The following is a 10504-nucleotide window of genomic DNA, read 5'->3' as shown; positions in this document are numbered from 1 at the left end:
TCTCAAACCCTAGTTCATCTCTTGTGTTCAATCTTGTTACCGGAACTATAGATTGGTGCTTGTGGGTGACTAGTAGTGTTGATTACATCTTGTAGTTGATTACTATATGGTTTATTTGGTGGAAGATTATATGTTCAGATCCATTATGCTATTTAATACCCCTCTGATCTTGAGCATGATTATCATTTGTGAGTAGTTACTTTTGTTCGTGAGGTCACGGGAGAAATCATGTTGCAAGTAATCATGTGAACTTGATATGTGTTCGATATTTTGATAGTATGTATGCTATGATTCCCTTAGTGGTGTCATGTGAACGTCGACTACATGACACTTCATCATATTTGGGCCTAAGGGAATGCATTGTGGAGTAGCAATTAAATGGTGGGTTGCGAGAGTGAGAGAAGCTTAAACCCCAGTTTGTGCGCTATTCCGTAAGTTACCGATTGGATCCAAAAGTTTAATGCTATGGTTAGAATTTATTCTTAATACTTTTCTCGTAGTTGTGGATGCTTGCGGGAGGGCTAATCATAAGTAGGAGGTTTGTTCAAGTAATAACAACACCTAAGCACCGGTCCACCCACATATCAAATTATCAAAGTAGCGAACACAAATCGAACCAACATGGTGAAAGTGACTAGATGAAATTCCCGTGTACCCTCGGGAACGCTTTGCTTATCATAAGAGACCGTTTTGGCATGTCCTTTGTGTCAAAAGGATTGGGCTATCTTGCTGCACCTTTGTTACTACTATCATTACTTGTCCATTACAAATTATCTTGCTATCAAACTACTCTGCTACTTACAATTTCAGCACTTGCAGACATTATCTTACTAAAAACCACTTGTCATTTCCTTCTGCTCCTCGTTGGGTTCGACACTCTTACTTATCAAAAAGAGCTACTATTGATCCCGTATACTTGTGGGTCATCAAGCAACCCAATTATTGACCAAATCCAGGTTCGAAACTGATGCATATAATGTAACATCCGAGACGCGAGTACTTCAGACTTGTCTATTTAGGGGAACAAAGCCCTTTAGCAGTTGTATCTTAAAGATGTCGTGTAGCTCAAAGGCAATGCTTGGACGGAAATAGCATAAGGACCTTAAAGGGCATGATTTCTTTATTTCATGATTTCAAGCTTTGCATGCCGAGTTGTAATGACGGGAACTAAAAGGATAAAATGCAAATTAAAGGTAAAAAGGGGGAGCAAAGAATAGGGCGGATCTTATCATCGTCTATAAGCCCGGGCTGTGCCTGTCGCACGTCTATGTCTCCATGTTGTTGACCATCTCATCCTCGTTGATGGCAAAGACTAAGGCAGACTGTCTGTCACCTTGGCCCTACATGTGCTTGAAGCGTTCGCTGGCCAATTCCTTTGAAAGAGGTCTGCAGATGTCCGCTCTGTGGTTGAGGCCAGGTGGATATATTTTTCTGTCTCGCTCTTTGATAGAACATAGCTGGTGTGGAAGCTCGAAGCTTAGCCGCTCCTCAGTCTAGCAGATCCAGCGTTTCCATAAATTTGGCTCCTCGGCGGCCGAGGGAATTTTTAGTGCGAAATTGTGCACCCTGGGATGTAGTGACCCTTCCAATGGGAGCGTGCATGGAGCCTGTAACCCTATTTAGGGTGTGTGGGTATGTGTCCGAGGTCGACGGGCGTGGCTCGAAGAGCTAGGGGTGCGTTTACCGCCACGGGACGCCACCTCGGACACATGTATCTTGTTTGTGAAGGCCGCGGTCTGCTCCTCTGTCTATAGGGAGCATTCTGTGTTACCATTGACTGTCATAACACTGTTGGGTCCTGGAATTTTGAGCTTGAGCTAAGCATAATGCAGGACTGCATTGAAGCAAGCAAACGCTATGCACCCTAGGAGCGCGTGGTGTCCACTTCAAAAGGGGACAATGTCAAATATTAACTCTTCGCTTCTGAAGTTCTCGGGTTACCCGAAGACAATCTCTAGTGACACGGTTCCGGTGCAACGAGCCTTAACACCTAGTATGACACCCTTAAAGGCAGTGCTGCTCGGCTTGATCTGAGATGAGTCGATGCCCATCTTCCTAACCGTGTCCTCGTAGATTAAGTTGAGGTTGCTTCCTCCGTCCGTGAGGATGCGTGTTAGATGGAAACCATCATAGATTGGATCCGGTATGAGTACAGTCGATCTGCCATGCCTGATGCTGGTCGGATGGTCATGTTTGTCGAATGTGATCGGGTAAGCCAACCACGGGTTGAACTTTGAGGCGATTGGCTCTAGCGCATAGATGTCCCAAAGCACGCGCTTCCTCTCTGAGGGAGTCCTAGACTAAGGGGTCCTCGGGCGTCCGGCCTGTTGGACATGGGCCGGACTGATGGGCTATGAAGATGCAAGACCGAAGACTCTCACCCGTGTCTGGATGGGACTCTCCTTGGCGTGGAAGGCAAGCTTGGTGTTCGGATATGAAGATTCCTTTCTCTGTAACCGACTTTGTACAACCCTAGTCCCCTCCGGTGTCTATATAAACTGGAGGGTTTAGTCCATAGGGACAATCATAATCATACAGGCTAGACTTCTAGGGTTTTAGCCATTACGATCTCGTGGTAGATCAACTCTTGTAATACTCATATTCATCAAGATCAATGAAGCAGGAAGTAGGGTATTACCTCCATATAGAGCGCCCGAACCTGGGTAAACATCGTGTCCCCTGTCTCCTGTTACCATCGACCTTAGACGCACAGTTCGGGACCCCCTACCCAAGATCCGCCGGTTTTGACACCGACACTCTCCCTCTTAGGGACGTGGGTAACATAGATCATGTTTACTTCTGTTACCTCATTAGGAAACTTATTTTGGCCTCCATTGTTGGGCCACCGAGGTTCATCCTTGTCTTCACTATGATTTTGGGTTTTACTTTGACCCCACTGTCGCTACCTTGCTAGCTTGTTTGAAGACCTAGCAGCTCCTGTTAGTGTGGGTTGCTGGTTTGTCCTGAGTGCCATGGATTTGGCACGGTTGATCCAGGATCCTGTCTAGCTGGCTAGGTCCATCCTTATTCCCTTTAAAGGGTTTCCTTTTCTATCTAGATCTAGGTTCGACGAACCCTGCATTGATTACAGCGTCCTCGGTGTCGCTCCCGCGATTTTTATGCATGCGGTTGTTTTTATTACGTCGAGGTTTTCCATTGGCTTCGCGTGTTTCTGAGGTGCCCGCCTCACCATTATGGGAACTTCGGGCGAGCCAGCTAGCTTCTCCCATGCAAAAGTGGGTCATTATGAAGTAAGGGCTGCCATGGTCCTCGGTTTGTCTTGGCCGACCTCGTAGGCAAGCCGTTCATCTCGAATATTATTTTTGAATGTGGCGATAGCTTCGGCGTCGGAGGAGTCTATGATATGGTTCATTTTAGTTAGGAACCTGTTCCAGAACTTCCGAGCTGATTCACCTGGCTGCTGTGTGACATGACTGAGATCATCAGCGTCCGGAGGTCAGACATGAAAGTGCTAGTTATCGACTAGAGGGGGGTGAATAGGCAATTTTTATGAAAGTCTTCAAAACATGGGAGTTTCGAAGACAAACAATAGAAATGAACCTATTGACATGCAGCGGAAGGTAGACTACACTAGACAAGCCATAAACAAGTATTCAATGAAGTGAAAGCACGAAGACTAATAGCAGCTAGGTAGTAGTGATCAGGATGGAAGATGATATGAAGCCAAACAACAATAGTAGTCACACAGTGAAGACAAACAGGTAGTGCAAACAGGCAATGACTTCACGAAGACAAACTGTAAATAAAGAGAGGGAGACGATAGAACCAGTCACTTGGCGAAGACAAGGATTTGTTGGACCAGTTCCAGTTGCTGTGACAACTGTACGTCTGGTTAGGGAGGCTGAGATTTAACTCAGAAGACCGTGTCTTCATATTATTCCCCTTGAGCTAAGGACACCCAGTCCTCGCCCAATCACTCTGGTAAGTCTTCAAGGTAGACTTCCAAACCTTCACAGACTTCGTTCACCGGCGATCCACAATGACTCTTGGATGCTCAGAACGCGACGCCTAACCTGCTGGAGGATTCACAGTCCTCAAGTGTAACAAGTCTTCAGGTCACGCGGACAGAAAGACTTCAGTGATGCCTAACACTCTTTGGCTCTGGGTGTTTGGGCTTTGTCCTCGCAAGGATTTCTCTCTCTCAAAAGCTTCGAAGGTGGGTTTCTCTCAAATGACAAAAGCCGTGCACTAACTCTGAGCAGCCACCAATTTATGGTGTAGGGGGTGGGCTATTTATAGCCACTAGGCAACCCGACCTGATTTGTCCGAAATGATCCTGGGTCACTAAGGAACTGACACGTGTTCCAACGGTCAGATTTCAAACACATGCGGCAGGTAAAGCTGACTCATCCTCCTCTGGATAAGATTTGCTCTCATTTTCTTCACTCGAAGACATAGGATTTGGTTGAGCATCACTTCAGTCACTCTGACTTTGTTCACTTGGACCCCACTTAATAGTACGGTGGTACCTATGACTCAACAAAGAAGAAAAGGAAACAACGAAACAACTAAGTGTTCGCGCTCCATAGTCTTCACGCGTAGTCTTCTCATGTCATAGTGAATATCTTCACATACCACCATTGTCTTCATACATTTTTAGGGGTCATCTCCGGTAGGTAAACCGAATCAATGAGGGAGTACTACCTGTGTTATCCTGCAATTCTCACAAACACATTAGTCCCTCAACCAGGTTTGTCGTCAATACTCCAAAACCAACTAGGGGTGGCACTAGATGCACTTACAATCTCCCCCTTTTTGGTGATTGATCAAACTGGTTGAAGTTTTCAACGGGGATAAAAATATGTGAAATTGTAAAGGATAAATGTATTGTCTTCATAAGTAGCAAAAGGCTCCCCCTGAAGATGTGCATATAAGTAATTTGCTTTTCGAATGCAAATGCACATGGAAGGTTGTACTCGTGGAGATCCTCTTCAACTTATGAAGACAATTCGTCATGCATGATTTGATATAACAAAGATAATGACATGCATAATGAAAAATGGACGTCTGCAATATGACTAAGTGCGGGATTTATCATCGCACATGCAGAATTTATCATCACATCACAGAATAGCAGAACATAGCAGACGACCATCAAGTTTAAGTGTTACAACTCAAAGAACCAAATGTATCAAAAGCGAGAGTTGTAAACACTAGGCAAAATATAAAGCAACCGCCCATATGGACCCGCTCGAAGACTATCAACTCATATGCTTCTCCCCCTTTTGTCAGTAAGGACCAAAAAGGTTTGAAGACATAGAGTCTCTACTCGTTCCCAGAAGGAGTAGGTGAAGCTGCAGGGTCGGCGTCGGGGTTTGGCGGTGTAGAAGAACTTGGTGCAGTGTCGATACCCGCCGAAGTAGGAGGTGGTGATGTAGCATCATCTTGGTCATCTATCACTCTGGCATTCACCGTTGCAGCTGAGGAGGAATAGTCGAAGTCTTCAAGAGAGGGAGTTCGACGCAAGACAGCATTCCTTGGAGGAGTGGAGTCAAACTTGAATCTTTTGGTGAAGCCATCATCTTGAAGATCTGCTTCAGCACTCAGCAATGTCAAACTCTTCCATGACCTTCGACAGGTTTCATGAGTGACAAATGCATTCTTGGTGGCAAGATTGTGAATGCGATTTACGTCCACCAAGAGGCTTTGCATCTGCCGCTTCAGCCAGTAGTGATGCTTATCATGTTTCTGATGCAGGGCAACGAGAAGCTCTCAGTTATTGCGAACACGAGATCGCTTCCGAGGCCTTTGAGCAATAGTGCTTTCAGTGGCTTCAGTTTGAGCACGGTGAGGTAAGCGTGTATTGCCAGCCAAAGGATAAACACGAGTGACGGCCTGGACTCCTTCAATGGGTTGTGAGAAGCTTTGGTGATCAGCATTGTGAAGACAAACAGGCTCCTTGGCAAGCTCGGGGTATATGGCTTCAACTGACATATCAACCTCTGGCAGAAAGATCAGATGGTTGCGAGCAGAAGGCTGATAGTTGACAGCTGAATGAAGCTTGATAAGGCGCATAACCCATGGAGCGTAGAACTTCAGACCAAAGAGATCAGAGCCTGATGCAGCCAATTGCCTGATAAAGAAGTCTTGAGCATTGAAGCTGATGCCATTGAAGATATAAAAGACCAATGTCTTCATTGCTCCTTCCAGCTTCGCTACAGAAGAATGTCCTTTGACAGGCCATAGAGTTCGCCTGATGATATGATAGATAGTGCGGGGCAGATACTCTAGGTCTTCAACAAAGAACTCTCTTGGGTATTCAACGTCGCGTGGCAGAGGCTTCATCATGCTCAGCATTTGGCTCATGTTGGGCTCTGGCTTCTGAAAGATGCTCTCCAATGCATTGCGGTGAAGCTGACAACCAGGTTCATATAGTTCACCTGGAGTGGGCAGACCAGTGAGATCAATAATGTCAAGAGCTTTGGCTTCATGATGGATATTGCATGTCATCCACTCAAGGACCCAAGTCTTCGGATCCCTGTTGTAGCCGCGAATGTGGAGGGTAGCATAAAATTGTAGTAGAAGCTCTTCATTCCAATGCTCCTTATCAGTCACAATGTTCAGCAATCCAGCATCACGGAAGCAGTCAAGGGCTTCTTCAAGGCATGGCAATCCAGCAATGGCTTCACAGTCTAGACGCATATGTGGAAAGATGCGCCCTTGGTCATAAAGAACACAAGAATAATAACTGCGCTGCTGATAGCTCCAGAACCGATCTGATCAAATCCTTGGCTTGGAATAGGGGTTCTTGGCACTATCAAAGAAAGTGTTGTGCGCAATGAAGCCATTTGCATTGAATGACCCTGGTGAAGTTGCAGTACCTGGAAACCTGGGCAACCTTGGCTTCGGCTTCTGTACCTGAGGCATGTGCTCGACATGATAGTCAAATTGTGGACCAGCAGCAGGTGGAGGAACCAGAATGGGCCATCGGACTATAACCAGCTGACCACGATCAAATGCTTGCTTGATAGTATGTGGCCTTGGAGATGGTACAGGAGCAATGGCAGTGGCAGTGACTTCAGGCAGCAGATTCGCATCAGGTGCAACATTGACTTCAGGTGCTATCACTTCGGGCACAACATTAACTTCAGGCGCCACATTAGCGTCAGCCATGACAATGTCATTGGCTTCAGTGTTTGTGTTGGTGGTTGCCTCAATGTTATCAACCTCCACTCGAGTAGCTGGAGGGTCGGACATGTTCTCCTTGAGAACAACTTCAGGGTTGGACGGGGGTGTAGCAACACGTTCTTCTTCAACTCATGGTTCTTCTTGTTCATCGTCTGATGCAACCGGAATATCTTCAGCCGCCTTGGCTTCAGACTCGGGGATGTTCGCAGAAGGAGAGGCTTCAGGAAATACTTGGCGTGATACTGATTGGCGCTCTTCTCCTTCTGGAACACTTGACAGAGTGACTTGTGGCCTTGGTCCTTTACGAAGCCTGCGAAATGCTGGCGACGCTTGTGGAGATGGAGTTGTCTGGGCCACAAAGTCTTCATCTTCAAGCACCGGAGCGGTGACTTGAGTTGGGGGGGTAGTTGGTGTGTCTTCGTCACAGGGGGAGTCTCGAGGGTGATCAGCCCATGAATCATCCTGAGCAATTGGCGTCAAAGGACGACCAATGCTGATGAGTTCGCTGTTCGTGAGAACAGGCGATGATACCACATTGTGCTCGATCTGAGGAAGGACTTCATCATCTTCTACATTGTGTTGATGACCAATGTCTTCAGCTGCGGTGGGGTTGACAGCTGGAATGTCTTCAACTTCAGGAGCCTCTGGGGAAGCAGGCTCGTGAACTATCAAACGACGCTCTTTTGTGCAGATGCAGCACGAGCAACGGAAATTGGCTCGACGACAAGGGGCTCTGTGGGAGCAGCCCGATCTTTCTTCTTGGTTTTACGCTTCTTGGTGGGTGGAGCATCGTCGGTGGTGTTCTTGGTCTTGCTCTTTCTGGCTTTGGCTTCAGCTGCCCTTGTTTTCTGAAGCTCTGAAGCCACTGTGGGGACCTTAGGCTTCACGCCTGTCATACTAGTGGGGAAGACAATGCGAGGTTCTTTCCGCCTGGATGTATCCGCTTGGTCCACATCAGGCTTCTTCTGCTTGGCAGCCATTTTGGGGTCGATGCCAGGACGCCCAAGGGCCTTGCGCTTCTCAGCTTCATTGTAAGCTTGAACACACTTTGCAGCTAGAAGCTTCATTCGCTCTCGAGAGCCTTTGGCTTCTTCACGTTTCTTGTGAAATGCTTCCTTGAGCTCATGCATCATAGTCTTGAAGTTTTGGACGTCTGTCACGCTGAGCTTGGCCACATGCTTCTTGAACTGAGCCTTTTCATAATCAATCTTGTTCTTTAGCTCAATAATTCTCTGAGCTAGAGCCAGCTCAAGAGCAATGGCTCCATGAAAGGAGACGCTCAGGCCAATGGGGAGTTGCGGATCATCAAAGCTGAGATTGGGGGTGTCAAACCATTCATCAATGAAATTGTTTAACACTTCCAGAGAGGCAAATCATTGAAGATTTCCGCCTCTTGCTTGATCTTTATCAGCAGCTCAAGAGCATCATCAGCAAGATCGTCATCACTCGACAGATCAATGGCGTCATTCTCATTTCTCAGAACGGCAGTAGGGGTCAGAGCTGGACCAGGAGTGTGCATGGGCTTCTTCTTCTTCTTCTTCTCAGACTTGGAAATACGTGAGAGATCTTCAGACTGCACACTTGGTGCGGGAGGAGCAGTGGCTAGAGGCTTTGCTTGCAAAGCTCTTGGTGCAGTGGAAGGCTTCGAAGCCTTGGGTTTCTTTAGCTTCTTTGGCTTCAGTGGTGCAGGCGCTTCATCAGAATCAGCGTCATCTGCGGAGTGATCCATGGCAGTCCCTTGAACCATAATGTGAGTGATGAGACCTTCTAGGTTGTAGAAGGGCCCAACAAGATTGGGTTCAGCTTCGCGTGTGCCATCGGGACGAGGAGCAGAGGGACCAGGGTTGAGGTCTAAGCCTCGCGACTTCTTGTTCTCTTTGGCCGAGTTCTTGGCAAACTGGAAGTTGCGTTTAAACAAATTATCTTCACGACACCAGAGCAACGAAGATGGGTCATCATCAGCAGGCTGCGGTCCACAGACCATGCAAGGGTAGAAGCCCTGTTCAATGGCTTCAGCTCTGGACCTGGGTGGAAGATTTTTGTACAAGATGTCTCCCCAGGGTCGCTTGATGGCATTCTTTTCAGCATATTCTTGGGTCACGAACCTGTACTTGTACCATTGTTCTGCCCAATATCTTCGAATCCATTGGATTCGTGTTTTGCGCTGATTGTAATCCTCCTCTGGATCTGTCTTGTACATCTCATAGAGGTCAGGTGGCAAATCCTTCGATGTATTCCCACGGTGCTGTCTGCCACCCTTCCTTGCTGACTTATCTGTTTCCATGAAGTTCAGACTGAATGGCTTCAACACTGTCAAAGGCTTCCGTCTGCTGGTCAGACAGGAACAGGCTTCGGGAGAGTTAATATGATGTTGTAAGAATTCTGCAAATGAATGCAGACTATGAGAACCAAGGGATTCTCCCACGGACATGTACCAGTGACAGCATTAGAGATGCGAGGGAAGGGGAAGAGGTCATATGCATTCTCAGAAGATTTTGAAGATAAATCAGTTTAGAAGACATTGACCTCATAGCGCGAAGACATTCACTTATATGTTGAGAGTTGGTTCCAGATTTGTACGAATCCAAGAATAAGTACAAGTGAGGAATCTAACTACGTGTGAAGCATAAGTGAATATACTTGGCATCATATGAGATGCATAACAGGATAGATCCAAATTTGTGGAGGCAGAAACCACTTTTGGTAAAAAGGATGAATCCTTCGGATCAAAAAGACGGTAAAAGGAGAGTTTTAGTTTACCACACGATGAACTGCTAGACGGATTAGAAGATGAGGCCAAACAGTTCAATCTTCCGTGCCCTAACTTGGCGACGGAGGACACCTACGGCGGAGGCGGAGAAGACGATGTACGTGGCCGGCGTGAAGACGGCGTCAGAGAGGTTACGGCAGCCAAGCGCTTCATCGCCGGCGTCATCGAGAGCTAGCGGTGGCGCTAGGGTTTGTCGAGGTGGAGAGGTGGAAGAAAGATTTTTGACCGCGATTGGATGTGCATTTATAGGGAAAGGGACAGCACCGCGCAATTACGTAGGTGCCCCTGACGGTTCACATCTGAGGGACATGTGGCGAACATGCAACACATTGGGAGTTGTTCCATGTTCCCACGCACGCCTAGACTGTCGGGTGGTCGTTCCGGCTTCTCCGGGTTTCAGGCAAAAATAATTGAGCATTTAAAACAGATTTAATGTTTGTCTCTGTATCTTCTGCTGACAAGGACGCGGAGAAGACATTCGACAGTTTCAACAGAATGCATATGATTTGGATAGATAGAGCTTGAGATAGGAAGCATAGAGAGGTTAGGGTCCGATCACATTCACTTAGTTCAAAAGATTCAAAC

Source organism: Triticum aestivum, chromosome 7D, assembly GCF_018294505.1.
Source record: "Triticum aestivum cultivar Chinese Spring chromosome 7D, IWGSC CS RefSeq v2.1, whole genome shotgun sequence".
Classification (NCBI taxonomy): Eukaryota; Viridiplantae; Streptophyta; class Magnoliopsida; order Poales; family Poaceae; genus Triticum; species Triticum aestivum.
Note: the sequence above shows the minus strand (reverse complement) of the source record.